General features: G+C 40.0%; 1 protein-coding gene across 14 annotated transcripts in view; it reads left to right on the forward strand.

Moving 5' to 3' along the window:
* The window catches only part of SORBS1 (sorbin and SH3 domain containing 1), a 174,884-nt gene that overhangs the window by 20,126 nt on the left and 137,237 nt on the right, over nucleotides 1-17,521 (forward strand). The window lies entirely within an intron of this gene.

Below are 17,521 nucleotides of genomic sequence, written 5' to 3' on the forward strand. Positions count from 1 at the left end.
TAGACTTACCTTGATCTTTCTCCTAGCAGAGAAAAGAGAACACATTCAAAAACTTCAGAAGCTGTAGGACTGAGACCTGTAAATCCTGAACAGGCCTTCAAAAATTTGTTTGTGCAACAGTCTGATTTTTAGATATTTGGAGTTAATATGATCATTATCAATTTTGTATGTCTCAGAGTTGTTACTAAGTTCTTAACAGTCCATTGAGAAGGTTCTTGCACAAGAGAAGTTTCTTTTCAAGCATGTGACTAAATTCAGCTAAACTGTAAGCTGATCCAGCTCATCTGTCCTTGACTTTGGTGCTATGCCCATTTATATCAGAGCTAAAACTCATACTGATTATGTGGGTTGAGAATCTTATGACCTACCTGGAGATATTACTTCGGGCAATATTCAAATAGCAGCGATAGGTATGCAATGTAGATGTTATGTTTACTCTCATCCATTGATGGTGTAAGGAGTCAGGCTTTCCTTGAATTTTAGGTAGTCTAAAATGCTTATTATGGTCTTGAACTAAAACGTCATAGTAGTCACAACACCAAAGTTGGGCACATGTAACGGGCAGTCTGAATAATGCCACCTGTTTCAAGGCTGCTGAACAAGTCTGAAAGAGACTGATCTATCTCAGACTTGTGTGTGACCTTTCAACAAGGTGGTTTAAGGTGAGCAGTGAATTCCAAGGAGAAAATTTTGAGTGGTCTGTCTAGGTCTTACATCTTCTAGCATCACAACTGGGCCATGTTTTTTCATTGTTAAGGCTTCTTCAAAGATGAATGCAAAACTACTCCAAAGAAACACCGTTAAGAGGTATTTTTCTTTATTTGCTTTTAAACATAAAAGATTTGGTTTTCCTCTGTAACCCTTGGAGATTATTTCATTGTCAAATGCTCCTGGAATTTATAGGATACTGAAGAATGCAGTTATTAAAAGGGGTAAAGGTAGAGAAGCTAGTGAAACCTTTACTAACACACAACACCATGCTAGAGGAGCTGTCAGTAATAAAGGGTGGTTCTATATACCCCAGAGCTGGACCACATTGTAGAGCTTTGTGCATTTGCTGCTGCTTCCTCTGAGGTGATGTATGAAGTCTAAAGCAGCAGAGGTTCATACTTCTAAGTTAGTGTTCCAGCTTTGGTTTCTATGAGGATGATGTTCCTAGCATGTTCTTGTATCAGGACAAAGGAGGATAATTGGTAGCAAAATACCAAGAAAAAGTTGTTGGATAGGCACAGTGATGTTGAAAGGAGCATACCATGACATAAAATTTAAGCCCCAAGTTCCAAAGAACTGTTCTGTCTCAAAAACTAACCTTGACTATTCAAGATAAATTCCCTTGTTTCTTTGACTGAGAATTTCACGGGTGCTGAAAGGCATGAGATTCTTAATAACAGTTGGGTTCCTGAATACCTTGGGCCTCTCTGAATATCCTGAGTAGAAAAAGTCAGTAACACTCTTCTCAGAATGTATCATATGGAGAGGACAAAACAGCTGGCTTTGAGCAGTGGTTTGTGAAAGGCTATAAACAGAGCTGGGAAAATATTACTGTATTCATAGTTATAACGGCGTAACGCTGTCATCTGAAAATGCCGAAAATCTGTAGTAAGCTGTTAAAAGGAAGTCCATTAATATACCCTTTAGAGTTTTCAACTGCAGTTCTTGAATACGGCTGCCTCCTTTTTTGCTGCAATAGGCAGTTTTGGTTTGTGCTGGCTTGCACACCAAGTATGGTTACTTAATGAATATTTAATTGCCATTAATGCAGAGACTCATGTTACATAGGGAAAATATATTGTACAAGAAAAGTCTCAGATCTATCATCACACTAGAAATGGAAGTCTGAATATTTATTGTAAGTCCTCTTTTGGAAAGTTTGTTAGTTTATTCTAATTTAAGTTGTCTTTGAAATGGCTTGGTGTGGAAGCCCCATGTTGACTGGGTTTTTATTGTGACTGTTATAGGGCGAAGTGGTGCTAGATTATTGAGCATGCTAAATGGGGAAGGACTAAATATAACAAAAAGGGTTGTGATGTCTGATTCCTAGGCTGTAAGTATTTAAGGCAGTACATGTTATATGTTTGCACAGGGTTTTTAGGTGCTATGATAATAGAAACAATGCATAATTCCAGCTTTCATTACTGTCTAGAGACATGGAAGCAGGAGAAGAAGCAAGTGTTAAAGACTTAGAAATAAACGTGAGCAGAAATTAAGATTGTGCAGTATCTGGAGCAAGTACAGGTGGATGAAGGGCAACCAAACTCAAACTGTTAGAAATATGGATGTGTGTCTTTAATGCCTAATTCCTCAAATGAATGTGTCCTCCAAGTGGTTTTTCTCTTCTGTATGCAACAAAAGGTGTGCTGCAATCTAACTAGTCTGGTTCACTGCTTAACAGGCATCAGGTTGCCTGTGGGTAGGGATCTTGAATTAGTCCAAAGTCCTCACAAATAGGATATTCAATGCTCAGACAAACAAAGTATTTTGGTAAGTGACATTGCAGCTGCAGAACAGAGTCAATCCTGTGTGTGTCTGTTGGGTGAGGTGATCTGTACAGTGTAACAATCCGTCCATTTGACAGCATGCTTCAAGTGTCCTAAGTATTATGTGTGTTTGTTTGGCAGGCATTATGCTTTCCTATTGAGAACTTGAATTGACAGTAGCAATTCATCTATAATAATCTACCTTTAACACTTTGGGGTTTTTTTCATTAAACGTGAACTAAAATGATTTGTTGGGGAGTCAGAATGAAAAGCCGTTTGGATTTAAAACACATGGAAGAAAATTGCTTTTCACACAAGTTCCTTTGCAATGTCTTTCTCTTTTCAGTGCCTTTTGTAGCACTATTCCCAGAGGGATGAACTCACTAACAAGAGACAGGGTCTGTAAGATGAGAGTCTAAAACCTGATCAGATACCTCAGTGTAGAAAAAATAGCTTTTAAAAAAAAAGGCAACAAAAAAAAGCCCTGTTGTTGTAAAGATCTATGGATATTATTCTTTGTGTAGTGCCAAGAATGAGATCCAGACTCAGGAAGTAGTATTTAGCTTTATTTGTTATCTCGGAGTTTAAAGTCCATGATCTCTTCTTTGTAGAGACAGAGTCAAAGGAAAAGAAGCTTTTTTTCTCAGTAGCTTACAGACTTCTCCAAGACCTGTTTTCCCCAGGTCATTTAATTTAACTGCTCTTTGACTGCTAAAAGCAAAATGATAAACTGTCTTTTACTGCAGCCTGGATGTCTGCAAAGGGTGGTAAGGATGAAAGGATGTTGTATCTCCTATGTCCATATACCTACTTTTGATGGATGTAGCACCTCATAGTTGGGAAGAAAAACTGAAGCTGGGCTCTAAGTACTGTACCAAACAACGATGAGGACCTGTTTGCATCACTGGTCTGTCTACCTGTCAGCCTTTTTGCTAGGTCTGCATAATTTATATGGACTTTACATAGCATGGCAGAAGATCATAAGGTCAAACTTGGATCTCCTGGTAGAGCTGTTCCTACAAGTGACCTCCAAGTTCTTGGATCTGATTCCACAGATCTGAAGAGGTAGGCAAGTTTAATTGGGCAAAGTGTTCTGTCGTCTTGTCTCCTTGTACAGAGCACTACCTAGATGCACTTGAGATTCCCATTGTTAATTCAAGTCTCAGCCAAAGTTAACATAGCCAGAATTTCTTCTCTGTGGGATGTCAGGAACTGTATCTAATTAACTAGTCAGAGCATCAGTATATCGGTACATTTCTGCCCACAGGGCACCATCGTATTGCATCTCAGCAGTCTGTGGCAAGGTTGCTTCCATTGTGCAGTGGTCTGAATATGTCTATAAGGAATTCTTTCTACACATGAAGTGTGAATAAGCTAAATGGGTGCTAATAAAGACAATGAGCAGGCATCTCAGCTAGGGTGAATCTACATAGTGCGTGTGTGAGGAAATTCCTATTAATTGGATGAAATACAAGTTTCTCCTTTGACATAGGTAGAGATTCATCAAGCTGGTTCATACTTCAGTTGGTTATCTTTTAGGCATCATCCTTCCAGTTTCTCTGGAACCGCTCATTAAAGTTTTGATCAGTAACTATCAATGAGTACTATGTTATGTTAGGACTTTCAGGCAGTGAGCAACTTTTAGTATGTACCCCAAGAGGTTTCAGTGTATAGGCAGCGGCTTCTGAATTGCAATTGAATAGGAGACAATATTTTGTTTGTCTTACAGTAGGGCCAGTAGGACACAGTTAGGACCACAGCCTCCATTTCTCAGGCTCTAAACAAAAGTAAATTTAGTTCCTTCCCCAAAAAGCTCACAGTTCTACAAGATGTTGTAGTGCAAACACATTTTATCTGTGGTCAAATAAAAGTATCTTTGTTTACCTGCCTAGCTGGAGAATCTTGCAATGAAGTGTAAGCTTGAGAAGAAGGGGAAAGCGATTTTTACTTAGCCTCAAACAATACTGTGCAGTTGTTCCTTATGACATTACTGAGCGGTTTCTCACACTCTTAAACTGCAGTAATGGCTTCTACTGAACCTCAGTTTATCTGGTTTTGGCTCAGACCTCTCCAGTTCATTTGTTCTCACTTTGTTTGACATCTGCATCCCGAAACCAAGTCTATCTACCTGTCAACCATCAACAACAAAGTTGTTCTTAAAGTAAAATGTATCCATTCAGCAGTACTAACTCAGCAATGGAAGCTGGATGTATTGTGGGTTTGAGAAGTGTAGCTGTATGCTTCTATGGGAGAACTTATCTTGGGCCGCATATCTCCGGGACACAGGGCTCTACCCACCCTGGGGACAGTGATGCACAGACATCAATATGATGGATACAAAATGTCTGTTTATTTAACTGCGTCACACGCTTATATAGCTCTTGCGCTTCCTGTTCCTGCCACTCCTATGGGGAGGAGTCTATCTTTCCGTCACATCCTGTGATCTTCCGGTTGCTGATCCCTGTCTATTCCCCTACAGAGAAGAAAAAGGAAAAAAACACAACCCCCAACAACAACAATCAACCAACACAACCTCAAACAACAACTTATTTTGGTAGTCTTTCCTTGTCTTGTTATCTTGGTTCAATTTGCAGTATATTTTGAGCATATGTGTTAACAGTGTGTGCAGGCCCACAGGACGGATAAAATTATGGGTTGAAATATGCTTCTGCTGTTAGAATCAGGTTTGCACGTTGTTTTTCAGTGTCTCATGATGGGAAGAACATTTAATTCTAGTCATGCATCAGGTCTGTTTGACTTACACATACCATGAAATAAACATAAGAAAACCAAAGTGACTTCAGGCAGCAGGGCTTTCAGAACTTTCTAAGCAAGTGTAACATTCCAGATACTTGGTGCAACAGTGTATGCTGAGACAGATGCTACCAGGAGATACACAGGGGAGGTATTTTTTATATATCAAATTCATGCAGCAAGCCACGTTGACTTCAGCAGGTTTCTTGGCAAATCACCAAACCTCTGTGATGATTTAAATAGAGGAAAAATATTTTGTCAGAATGGTAGAATTGTAATGCCCTAAGGGGTCAGGAGAAGCATAAAAATGCTGTTTAATATTGTGTTTTGTTGTACTGTTACAGTAGCTTCTTCATCATCATTAAAATTTTGTTATATCTGTTTAGCAAAATGCTAAACATGTTTCTGTAGGGAATATGTTGTCCTTCTAATATCGAAGAAGCTTGTTTGGGGCTTTTTTTGTGTGGTGTTTTTTTTTTTTTAAATGGCATAGCTGAGTCAGTTGTGGTTTACATCCTGTGAAAGGGGCTTTTTATTTGAAATATTGAACAGTAAATACGTCTTTTATTCAGATGGTCCCAAAGCAAAACATAGGAAGACTCCTGCCAAGCAAGACATAAAATAGCAGCTTAAAAAACCCAAATTACCTAAATTTTACCCCAGTTTGGGTAAATCCAAATATCACTCATTAGAGTGAACATTCTCAGCCAGTACATGAAACCAAGAAATATTCTGATCAGAGCTCCTCATGTTAAACCTGTAAATACTGTCTGAAACTTATATAATGTAGATGCACATTAAAGCACGTCACAGTTTGGTTCAAATGACTACAAGGTGTTGGAGGAATTCCAGTGCAGTATTTTTAGCAAGTCACAAATTCTCTGAAATTGAATGTGCTTCAGAGATAGCTCAACTTGACAAAATGCTGACAGGATCCTAAGTGCCAAACACATTTCCTGTCTGGGTGCCTGTCTGGTTCCTTGGTTGTTGTCCATTTGCTGGGGTACCTTGTCCTGGAGTCACCACCTTGGGAGATGTGAAGTGAACCGCCTCTGGGCTGCAGGTTCCAGGCCCCCAGGATCCACAGCTTGCCCTGAACAAGTATGCTGCGCTCTTTTGCAAAGCATGGACAAAGATTTTATACTTCTTGATTTTAAGGAAGAGGAAAAAATAATTCAAGACGGAAAAATTCCCCACACTTAAGAATTGCCTTTTTGTGCACTGTTCTAGAGTGTGTATCATGTTGGCAAGTAGATGGACAACTAAACTTATTCTGTCACTTCACTTCGCAGAATCAGATATTATATTGCTGCAAAGTAGAAGATTAATGCTAGCCTTAAATTTTAGATGGGGGGTAGCACTAGGAGGTTAAATGAATTGTCCAGATTATTCAGAGAGCTTCCTTCCAAGGAAGCTCAACTCAGCTCTTCAGCCTTTGCCACAGGGTCACCATGCTTTCTTTTGTGAGACAAAACCAGCATGATCTCTGGCACTGCAACCTTCCACTGCCCTGCTGCCAGTAGTCTCCTTGTATTTCATGGTCTCTTCAGTTGTAATGAAATCGATCATGTTGCGAAATTGAACCACCTTCTTTACACTTGAAGGCTGGCTCCAGGTGCCTGTGTGGGTGTGGTAATATGGTTTTGGATGATGGTATGAACTGTAACTAAATTAGAAGCTCTGTTCCTGTGTTCTTCAGGTATAAAAATAAGGATCTTGTTATATGCCTTGGTTCAGGCACAAAATGCTAGACAGGAGCGTGTGGATGCAGTTGGGGAAGACTTTTATTTTCTTAGCTTTTAAACTAAGAACCAGTAAGCTTAAATCACCTTTTTCTTTACCGTTGTGTTTCTTATTTAGCTTTAACATAGCATGGCAAAAAACCATGAAACATCCGTAGAAGTTGCTGATCTTATCTACAGTAGCATTTCCCTTCCCTCAGCTGCACTAGTGCTTACAGCGATGACAGCTACCAGTATTTTAGTTGGTGCCTAGTATCCTCTCCCTGTCAGCATGCCTGGATCCTTTGGTAGTCCCAGCTGGTAGCCATGGGCCACTAGGGTTAATAGGAATGCAGGCACAGCTGGTCTGGATGAAATCTGTGCATGCTTTAGTTTGTGAAAGTTTCTGATGGCCTCCAGTATGTGGTAGAAAGGATATAGCAGTTGAAAGGTATCTTTCATTATCGTAGACTAATTAGGGCTGTCCTAGCTTCCTGAGGGAATATGTAGTAACACCCTGTAGTTACAGAAGATTGTAGCCGGGCAGGAGTTACTAGGCTGCTGGGGAGAAAATGTACTAGCTCCTTCTTATATCTTAATGAGATGTAACCTATATGAAAAACAAAACTGGGAAAAAATGAGAAAACATAATGAGAACACGTTCTCCATTCTTTGCAGTCTGTACACTTAGCCCCTAAAGGAGGCTAGGAGTGTGTTCTTTCTCACTGTGGAAGCATGATTACATGGCAGCCTTGCTTTTTAAAATTTGGATATTTTTTTCCTCCTTTTCTCCTTAATTTTAATTTTATTTCTCACTTGCATTGCTGAGGCTGGTGCTATTTCACCTGCATCTCTAGAGTGAAAAAAGGCTTTGCGTTCATGAGCTTCTAATTGGAAGTGACGACAAGCCCTTGAACGGAGCACTGTTGCCCGTGTCATCATGAAATATTTTATCCTTTCTGATATCATTTGACACGCAACTGTAAGAAAGTCCAGTTTCTGCCACTGGATATGTGTAGAGTTTGATCCGTTACCTTTGTGCAGGAGCACCTCTCAGTGACATCTGTGGCTGTGCTGAACATGATTTCCTCCGCTTCATCGGCATAAGATGATGTTTGTGCATTATTAAAAGGACCTAACAAGTTTCCTGGGGAGAGGCTGTGTATAACAGTATTTATGTAATCAACTCATTGGGATTTTAATGAAAAATACTGCTATTTTGCAACCATAATTTTCATTTTCTGGCAGCCTCAGAGTAACAAAGAAGCTGTAAATTGCATAGAGTCCCTAAGCTGTTGTCCCTGGTAGGAAAGGTGGACAATTTTGTTTCATTGAAGTGATGATTCGCTGGAATCTTAACCGTGATATTAGTGTATAATCACAAGCATTCAGTGTAATGTCATCAAAATGTCATTCCAAGGATGAGGTGTACTAAGAAACTTACTGCTTATTCCCCCCCCCCCCCCGCCCCCGCAGGTTTTATTTGAGAAGAGGTGAAGGAGCTTCAGAAAACAAGCAGCAAGAGGTAAAACAAAGTATGTGTTGCCTCTGCCTTCCCCCTGTGCCCCATCCCATGTGGAGTTAAGTCAGATGCCAGCTCAGGTGCTTGGTGCTCCGAATGGACTAACTTCTTGAGCTTTCTGTCTGCTTTTCAGCCTGGACTGCCAGCTTTCTCTGAGCTGTCTGCAGTTGTGGCTACACTGCCATCCATACCCGAGCTAGCAAAAAGAACAATGTCCTACACTCAATGGTCGCAGTGATGTCTGAAGGGTGCATGTACTTACAACTCCCTCTTCTTTGATCTTCAGAAATGTAATCTGCAGGAACATTGTACCTCTATACTGACAGAGTTGCAGCCCCTCCTGAATGTCCTATCCCTTCGTGTGGGACATGATTTGTCCTTTCCATAATAGGGTTGAGCTGAACGTAGTGCTCTTGACTGGACTTACTTTAGCACTATTGTAAAACAACCAAACAAAGATCAATCTGTCCTCCAAACCCAACCACACCAAAAGTATAAGTTTCTGTGATGGCCAAAGACTAGCCAAATAATTTTCATTCTGTATCTTGTCTCTGGTGTAGGACCCCCAGCTCTCTCTGGGGACCTAAACACTCTGTGTCTTTCTGCTGTGCCATTCTCATGACGGCAGGGTTTGTGTATGGGGAAACTAACACAAGCTGTAATGGTCTACTTGATAGTAGATAATGGTTTGGAGTTGTCTCTTAGGAGAGCCCTGGCATTTATCTTCATTACAGACGAGGATATGGGAAGATCGGGAAGAGCTAGTTGTTGGTAAATGAGGAGGGTAGTTAGGGCTCTCTGGAAATGGTGTGTGGACCATGGGCTGATGGAGCCAGAGCAGCCAGCTTAGGAGAGTTGCTGTCAGGTAGAACATAAATTGTGGTGGTTTGTTTCAGTGGAGGATGGTATAAACTTCTAAGCAGACTTGTCCAGGGAATTTTTACAGGTCTTATGTTATGCCTCATGCACAGTGATTTCTTTCTCTCACACATTTTTCAAATGCTCTGTGCGGTTCAGTCCAGGATGTTTTTCCTTCAGACCAAATTTTCGGGGGGGGTCACATGCTGTATGGTGACAATGGACAGTGTCAGTTTGGTCCCAGGAGAATTTCTGGGGGAGTTTCTCGAGTGAATGATTTACCGTCTCTTGCCCTCTTGTTCCTTCTCCAAAAGAGCAGAAATACTCTAGTGACCTCAAAGCTAATGCACTCCAGTGTCTGGAGGAATACAGTGATGATTTTGGCAATGTAGTTCTGGAGCATCATTTTCCCTTTCATTCCCAACATTGTTGGGGATGTTTCTAGCAGAAATAATGTCCTTAGAAGCATCTGCTGGAAACTAGTCCCTCCAGACCTCCAGACACACCAGAGAGATTAATTTTGCTCTTCATGCCATGGTACTCCCTGTGAATCAATTGCCTGTGCATACATAAATGGAAAGCATGTCATCTTCTGGCTAATTACGAACCTTTATCTGTGTTGTCTTAATCAGACCACTGAAGTTCTTTTATTTATTAAATTGGCTCATAATCTGTGGCTACTGTTATATGTCAGAAGTTTTAGGAACAAGTTTCACTGTGTCATTTCACATCTGAAACTTCCAAACATTCTTCCATAGTGAAATAAATATTTGGCTTATTTCCTTACATAATTGTAGTCTTTTCTTCCCAAATCTCTTGCTCATACAAGTATAAGCTTTCTAAGCTGAATATCACAGTATTGTGAATATAGGACTCTGCATTATCCTGACATATAATTCATAATATTTGTCAAAGTGACAAATAATTGACTCTGCACTGAGTTGGACAAAGAAAGGTGTCGATTCTTGGCACTGGTGCATTTCCATTGTGCAGGGTGAAGAGTCAAATCTGCAAATTTAAGATCTGGATCATGTGGGCTCTACAGTACTGTGGTACGTTTGTACTGAAGATTGTTTTACCTGAAACAATTTAAGGAATTAGGCTAGTACAATGCCTTGGGTATTAATGCTATTGCATCTCATTCTTAATTACACTACTGTAAGTTTAGGGTAATACTATTTAGAGGAAAGGTGTTGGATCCAGTGTAGTGTAGATCAGAAGCTTATGTAGAATCTATAGCTAAGAGAAACTCAGGTATTTGAAGAATTGAAAATCTGGTGTTGGCAAATAAAAGCAGAAAGATGAGCAGTAAAATTATGTGTTAGTATTGGTATTATGGTATTACACTATAAAGTGGTGTAATGCCATTGACTTCAGAAGGTACTCTCACTGTACTTGTTGAGGATCTGGTCTTTTGAGCCTATATATACTCCAATGAATGCTGTTAAGATCATAATAAGTTATCTTAATCACTTCTAAAAATGTTCTCTTCGTTTTCCAGATGGTACCCTAGATGTGATGGGAACTTGCCCAGTCAGTTTTGCCATCCATGGGCTGATAACAGTCTGTTTATAAAAGGTTTAAATCCTCTCTTCCTATATTCATGTTCTGCTTTGGCCTTGTTTAATCACAACTGAATGCCTCTGATTATTTTAGCTGTCATGTGCTTGGTATTTGATGCTTTGCATAGTAGAACTGCAATAAACCGGATGTTCTATAAGATGTTCAGTGTATATTTAAGACAATGACCATTAAGCTATCTCATTTCCTTAGCAACATTTTAAAGATTAATCATAGACAGTAGTGTAAGCCAAGAAAAAGATAGCTGAAATAGATCAGAAATTAAGTATTTTTCTTCACGATGTTTTGCTTGGACTCAATATTTTGATAACTTGGTGCAGAATTCAGGACCACCACAGTGACTTGTTTGTGTGCCTGAAATTTGGATGAGCAGTGATAGAGGAATTCTCAAATATGCACGGCTAAATTTGCTGACCCCATTTCTCAGTCTTTAATGAGACTGCAGTAAGCTGTCAAATGCTTAATACTGGTGGCAGAAGTGGGTGTGTTTCCCTTGGGGGTTGGAAGGGTGGCCACTCATTTGATAAACCTCATCTAATACAGAGGCCAATGAGTCACTGTAGTATAGACTTCCAGGCAGCTAAAGCAGCAGCCTCCTTCATGTGGGGGAGATTGCTCTTGGGGTCTGCATGTAAGAAAGAGCTCGTGGGTTTTTTTTCAATTTAGCAGCATGGAGGAGAGAGGGAAGGCTTTAAAACATCTCGGGGTAGTGTCTTGTTTTCAAGTACTCTTAAATACAAATGTATTCTTAAAAATCTTTGCCATTGGAGTTTGTTTTTTAACTGTTTTGATTGTCATATTACCAATTTGATGAGAATAATCTTGTAGCCTGACTTCTATATTAAAAATTAAGGAGTAGCCTTAATACCAACGTTATTACCTCTGTTAAAAAAAAAACAACAAACAAAACCCAAACCAACAACAACAAAAAAAACCTCACTGAAACCAAACACCCCTGCCCAAAGCAACCTCCCCCACCAACCTTATTGCTTACATCAGAAGTGCATTATATGGTCTTTCCTTCCTTCCTTCAGAGAAATAGGTGTAGACACTGCTGTGGGTGCCTCTTAATGAGTGATGATTCACTCTTGCAGATGATTTGCTAATTCTACCATAGGCGTGAGAGTTGGGAATGGTTTCTGCTCTCTCTCTGAAATAATAGATTGATGTGTTTTGCTTTGAGTTTGGTTGGTTTGGTGGTTTTTATGTTTGTTTGTTTTTTATTTCTGACAGTCAATCAGTCTTAACTGAGTAGCTTGAGTGGATGAATCACAGGATCAACTAACTTGAGGATGAAGGTTTAGAGTATAGTTTATACAGTTTGTTTAATTGCTTAGTAATACAGCAAGGAAGGACTGGGGAAATTTTGACCTTGCCTGGTGTGGATTTGACTGTATTTTGGGGCAAGACAGCATGTCCCATGTATGCTGTCTGCTTATAATCTGAACACTATGCATTTAAACCCTGAGTGGAAGAGACATCTGGGAGGACTCTCTGAAGCTCAGTGAGGCCTTGTTTGCCTATATGCAGCATAAGATAAACCCTTAGAAAAGGTTACCTAGTCACTGTGTGGGGGAACAAACCTTTGCTGGGCCATGTTTCTCAGCAGTTATGCCTCAGCTGAGTAAACAGGCCCTTTAAGCAAGTACCAGATTTGGCAACTGAAATAGTGTTTTTCATGCTTCAGCCTCAAGCACAAACTGAAGCCTTCAAACTCGCATCTGAGATATCAGCAGTCAGTCTTATTTCCTAAATGAATGGGTTTTGTCTTCTGTGGTGGTGTAGCTCCTCAAGCATCCTCTACATCTCCTTGGTTCCATATACATTTTTGGTTACTTTCTTGGACCTTTTTCTTACTGCTTTGTCCTTCATACATCAGCACGAAGAGAATATTAAATTCTACTGCTCTGATAGGATGTCATTTTCATCTTTAATTACAGAAAATCTTCCTATATGATTATTCAATTATTTGTACTGTGATCGAGTCTAGACTCGTCTCAGTCATGAGTCACGGTCTCCTACTTTCTAGGATTTCCACAAGTGCAAAACAGACTGTATTGCCCATAAGAAAGACTTTAAACTTATTTTGACCTATCCTGCTTTTCATGTAGAATTAATATGAAATTACTATAAGGTACAGTTCCATTGGTTTGAAAGCAGATTTTAGTGCTAGCATCCAAGAGTCGCAGAAAGTATAAATTGTGTCTGCTTTGCCACTTAGTTACTCAGTGTTGCAGCTGGAGATGGAGAAGCCATATGCAATGCACTGTCCCTGGGTGACACAAAAAATTCTATTTGTCTGGGGCTGCCTCAAGCTGTTACAGGTGGAGTTCTTTCATTTACAGTAGCTCCCTTAAAATATAAGTTACTGCATTTATTACGTCAGCTCTTTTTCCTTCTTTGGAATACCCCAGATAAAGTTACATTACACGTAACAAATGCACTTGCTCCCTTGAAAATTAATTACTGATGTAGGTGGGTAAAGGATCTATTGTGTCTGAGATGTTAATTTTAAGAGGTCAGGTGTGAAAGGCTGCATAATACCACCCACTCAAAGATGCTGAATATAATGGTGGGGGATAGAAGGCACTGATATGATGAGGTTTTTACTGTCTGTAGGAGTACTGTCTTTCCTTCTGCATCTCGTTACAATGAGGCTGGCATCAGAAAGTGCATGCCAACTTTTATTCACTCGTGTTTTCTAACATTAAAGGCTTTTTCTGTCCAGAGTCTTCAAAGCACCAAAACAGCATGTCTCTCCTTTCAAAGGTGACAGTCACCCCTAGGTACCACTGATTTCCATTAGAAATGTCAGGACCGTGTCCTCTTGCCTAGTCTGTTTGAAGAACAGGGCTGTGACTATCCTACACCCCTGTGCTCTGGCACAAGGGAGGATGTGGGGCATGTGTTCACCAGAGGACAACATGTGCGACCATCTCTGAACATCCAGTTGTTTCCTCCTTGTGTCTCACTAAGTGTGGGGAGATTCCTTTCAGCATTTAGTTTGAAAGTTTTGTTTCTAGCTAACTCAGAAAACAAGGAAATGGACTTGAAAAACACGTGGGTGAAAGCAGCAAAAATTGGCAGGCAGAAGGAAGGTGCTTCTCGTGAGTAGATTAGAGAAAACTAGATGGTAAGGATGCCTTGCAGTAGGGTGGCTGAGACATCCCTTACTGAGCAGGTGATGTTTACCCTGGCAGACAGGAGCAGCAAGGCTGTAGATAGGAGCAGGTGTTCACTGGCCAATGTTTGAAGATTTTCTTCAGACTGACCTGTTATACTTTTAGAAATGCTAAGTCATCAAATATCATAGTACTGTTGCTCTCCAAGTAGCTGTAAGGACAGCTGATGATTTTTATTAATGTCTTTTTCATCACTTATTATCTATGTGAATTGCTGTTTCGTTAAGCTGTTCTTGTGATGTGTGATACAGAAGATTTCTTTTCAGAAACTTCTCTCCTTTTTTATGCATTTTCTGTTGCTGATTTCTCTTTTCTGTGATGGTCACTTCTATTGTTTTTAAAGGGGAGTAACATTTCAGCTATGCCGCTGCCTTCCTCTGCGTCCCTGGAGGAAGACTGGTGTAATACTGGAAAACACACAGAGTTAAATATTAACATGTACTACTGAATGTTCCCACTGGAAAAATCAGGAGCATTTCCAAGCAGTGAAAGCAGATTTTCCTTTCCTGTAGTTAAGTTTTGCTGCTTAACTTTTAAAACTACAGCTTGCTTGGTCCTTTTAACATGGTTAATAGCTGGAAATTGGGAGTCCTCTATTTCTTAAGTGCTCTCACCCAGGCTGCTTCTCCTTACCAGATGATAGACTTGGGGGAAGAATCTCATGTGCTGAATTAGTGCTGAAATGTGTAATAAGGTCTTTTTCCAAGGTAAGAGGTTAATTCCACACCACACCCCTCTCTGTGCTTTGGTTTAGAAGTGGAACTTCCATTGCTTGCTCTTTTAGTCAGAAAGGCAATGTTAATAAATGGTGTGATTTGATTTTGATGCTACAGTAACTCCTTAAGGCATACTCGGAATTGGGGTTCCTCTTGGGCTAAGAAGACATATAGCCACCCCCATTTGTGTTAGCTGAGGAGCTAATTAGCTAAGGCTGCAAATGTAGCATTTTCTTCTGCTGACTTGAAATGTTACTACCAGTCTCTGCTGAGATAGAAAGGTGCACGAAGGAAATGGTTTTGATGATCTTTCACTCTTAACAGATTGATGTATTCAGAATACATATTTATCCTTTCTTACGGGTTGTCTCGCATGTCAGGACTTCTGCCTCAGTGCACTGGGAATCCCTGCTCAAGGTGTTGAAGCTCTCATCTTTGCAGAGCAGCTCAGATATCAGCTGTGGTGAAGCAGGAGCAGTAAAGCCTATGACCCTGAACTGGAAGGGCTAGATTAGTTAATGTTTACACAGTGGTATTACTGAATCTTCTCACTGTATATATAAATGTATATGTAAAAACTATGCATGATGATATGGAGTTAATCCTTCAGAAGTAAAATGATGGGTTTTGTTTTAATTCCAATTACTTGTATTTGAACAATAGTATCCCAAAGCACGAGAAGTCTTGGCATTTGCATTGAGGTGTGTGCTTCTGCCCACAAACAGCCAGTAAGATAAGTCAATAAAAGCAAGCCATGCAAGGCAAGAATTGCTTAGAGGTGAGAGAGACCTATTAGGCTATCTAGCCCTCCCGCATGTCAGTGAAGCATTGCTTCAACTGGATTTGCTTTAGAGGACAAATGAATAGCTGAGTAAAACTCAGGATCACATTTTCTGTATTGTATGGTGGAAGGCCTTCTGTGCTTCAGTTTTTACATTTGCATGTAGCTTTGAACCTCATAAACAGCAATATCCCAGAGAAGTTTTTTCCAGGCTGTTTGTTTGAAAGTGTGACTGTTTGAAAGTCTGAACAACTGTTCTGATTGCACAGATGTGCAGTTTTGCTTTGTGGGGTGATTTTTATCTCATCAAAGGAGAACAAGTAGAAAAGGCAAAAATCTGTGAGTATGGCTATCTATGAGCACGAGTATGTGTGTTTGACAGCGCGAGAGGTCTGTCCGTGTTATATCAATTGTGAGAATAACATGGCTGCTCTGCCTGACCATGGGGAGGGAATTTTGCAAAGGCAACACGCTGCAAAGAGAACAAAGGCCTCGCTGCATTATGACTCTGTGAGACATACTATTATTGCTAAAGCAAGCTACCATTTCCTATTAAAGTAGTGCCTCGTATGTTCATGAAACAGAGGCTGTAATGCAAAGTGATTTAGCTCACTGGGAGCTGATGCATCCAGTTCTGGCATAGACATACAAGGTTTCTGTGGTCAGAAAGGCAGGCAAACATGCTGGTGTTTTAACCAGCTTCATCTGGTGACTGAATGGGGAATTGCAGGCACATTTGTTGCATTAATTTCTTGCATTATTCTGCCTTTGTCTGTTATTGTTTCCTTACCAGTATTTGTATTTGAACAGAAAAAGAGCCCTGTGGTAAATTATGTGCATGCCCCACTTCTTTCCAGGCCTGACATGTTTATATATACAAAGAATTATGGAGGAGTTAGAGAGGACCAAAGAAGCTTAGAAATTCTTTGGAAGAGCTTGTCAGATTTTTAATTAATGGGCATATAGCAGAGGGAGTGAAATCTGTGGCTCGATACCATAATAGGCAGTGCAGTGCTTCTGCCTCTCTGTCATCCTTAACAGACGGATTTATTTTTGGTAATGAGACATTTATCATCTTTGCATCTATTAAAAGCCAGTTCCAGTGTCAAAAATCAGTTGGAAGTAACATGAAAAAAGTTTAGTGGTGAAATATATTTCTTTTAGATGCTTGTCACAGGTTTGTCAAATCCTGGGGATCCTGCTTCACTTTATTTTGGTGTATTTTTGTTTCGCTACAGGTTGCATTTCCAGATGATTTAGGTGTTCTGATAGCACCAAATAATGGTGTGAATATTTAGATTGCATATAGAGGCTTAATAGAATTACTTTCAGGGCAATAATTAATATAATGTCTGTGTAAATAATTGTTTTTTAACACTTCTGTATGTGGACCCTTTCAGACTTTTTGTTAGCCCCAGGTCCCTGCCTACCCGACTTAACCCTGTTGAAAGCAGCCTTGCTTTTCTTCATGGGCATCCTTGAAGCAGTCCACAGAAAACCATGGATAAGTGGCAGCCTGGTTAAACTCACCTGGTGCCATAGAGAAGGAGTCCATATAGAAATAATTGTGGTAAAAGAATGTCATTAGTCAAAAAATATGGGCTCTGCATGTGTTTCTGGTCCTGACACAATTCACTTAGGACAGTATTTTAACACTTGTGGACTGAGTAATTAATGTCATACTTAAGCAGGTCAACAAGCAGACTGCTTTCCTTAATCTGTCCATAGAGAAGCTTGTGTGGGCTCTAGATGCATGCAGTGGGGGTTTTGTGGGCATTTGTTTGACATTCTGTGGGATTTATTAGAAGCTTTATAATAGGTTTTCAAACTGTTCTATAGCATTCTGCAGGTGGGATGTAATTTTCCTAGTGAGACCTGAAGTGCTTGACAACTGGCGAAAAAACAACTGCCTTCTTTCAGGTTTGTAAA

The sequence above is a fragment of the Phalacrocorax aristotelis genome, chromosome 12 (genome assembly GCF_949628215.1).
Source record: "Phalacrocorax aristotelis chromosome 12, bGulAri2.1, whole genome shotgun sequence".
NCBI classification, from domain to species: domain Eukaryota; kingdom Metazoa; phylum Chordata; class Aves; order Suliformes; family Phalacrocoracidae; genus Phalacrocorax; species Phalacrocorax aristotelis.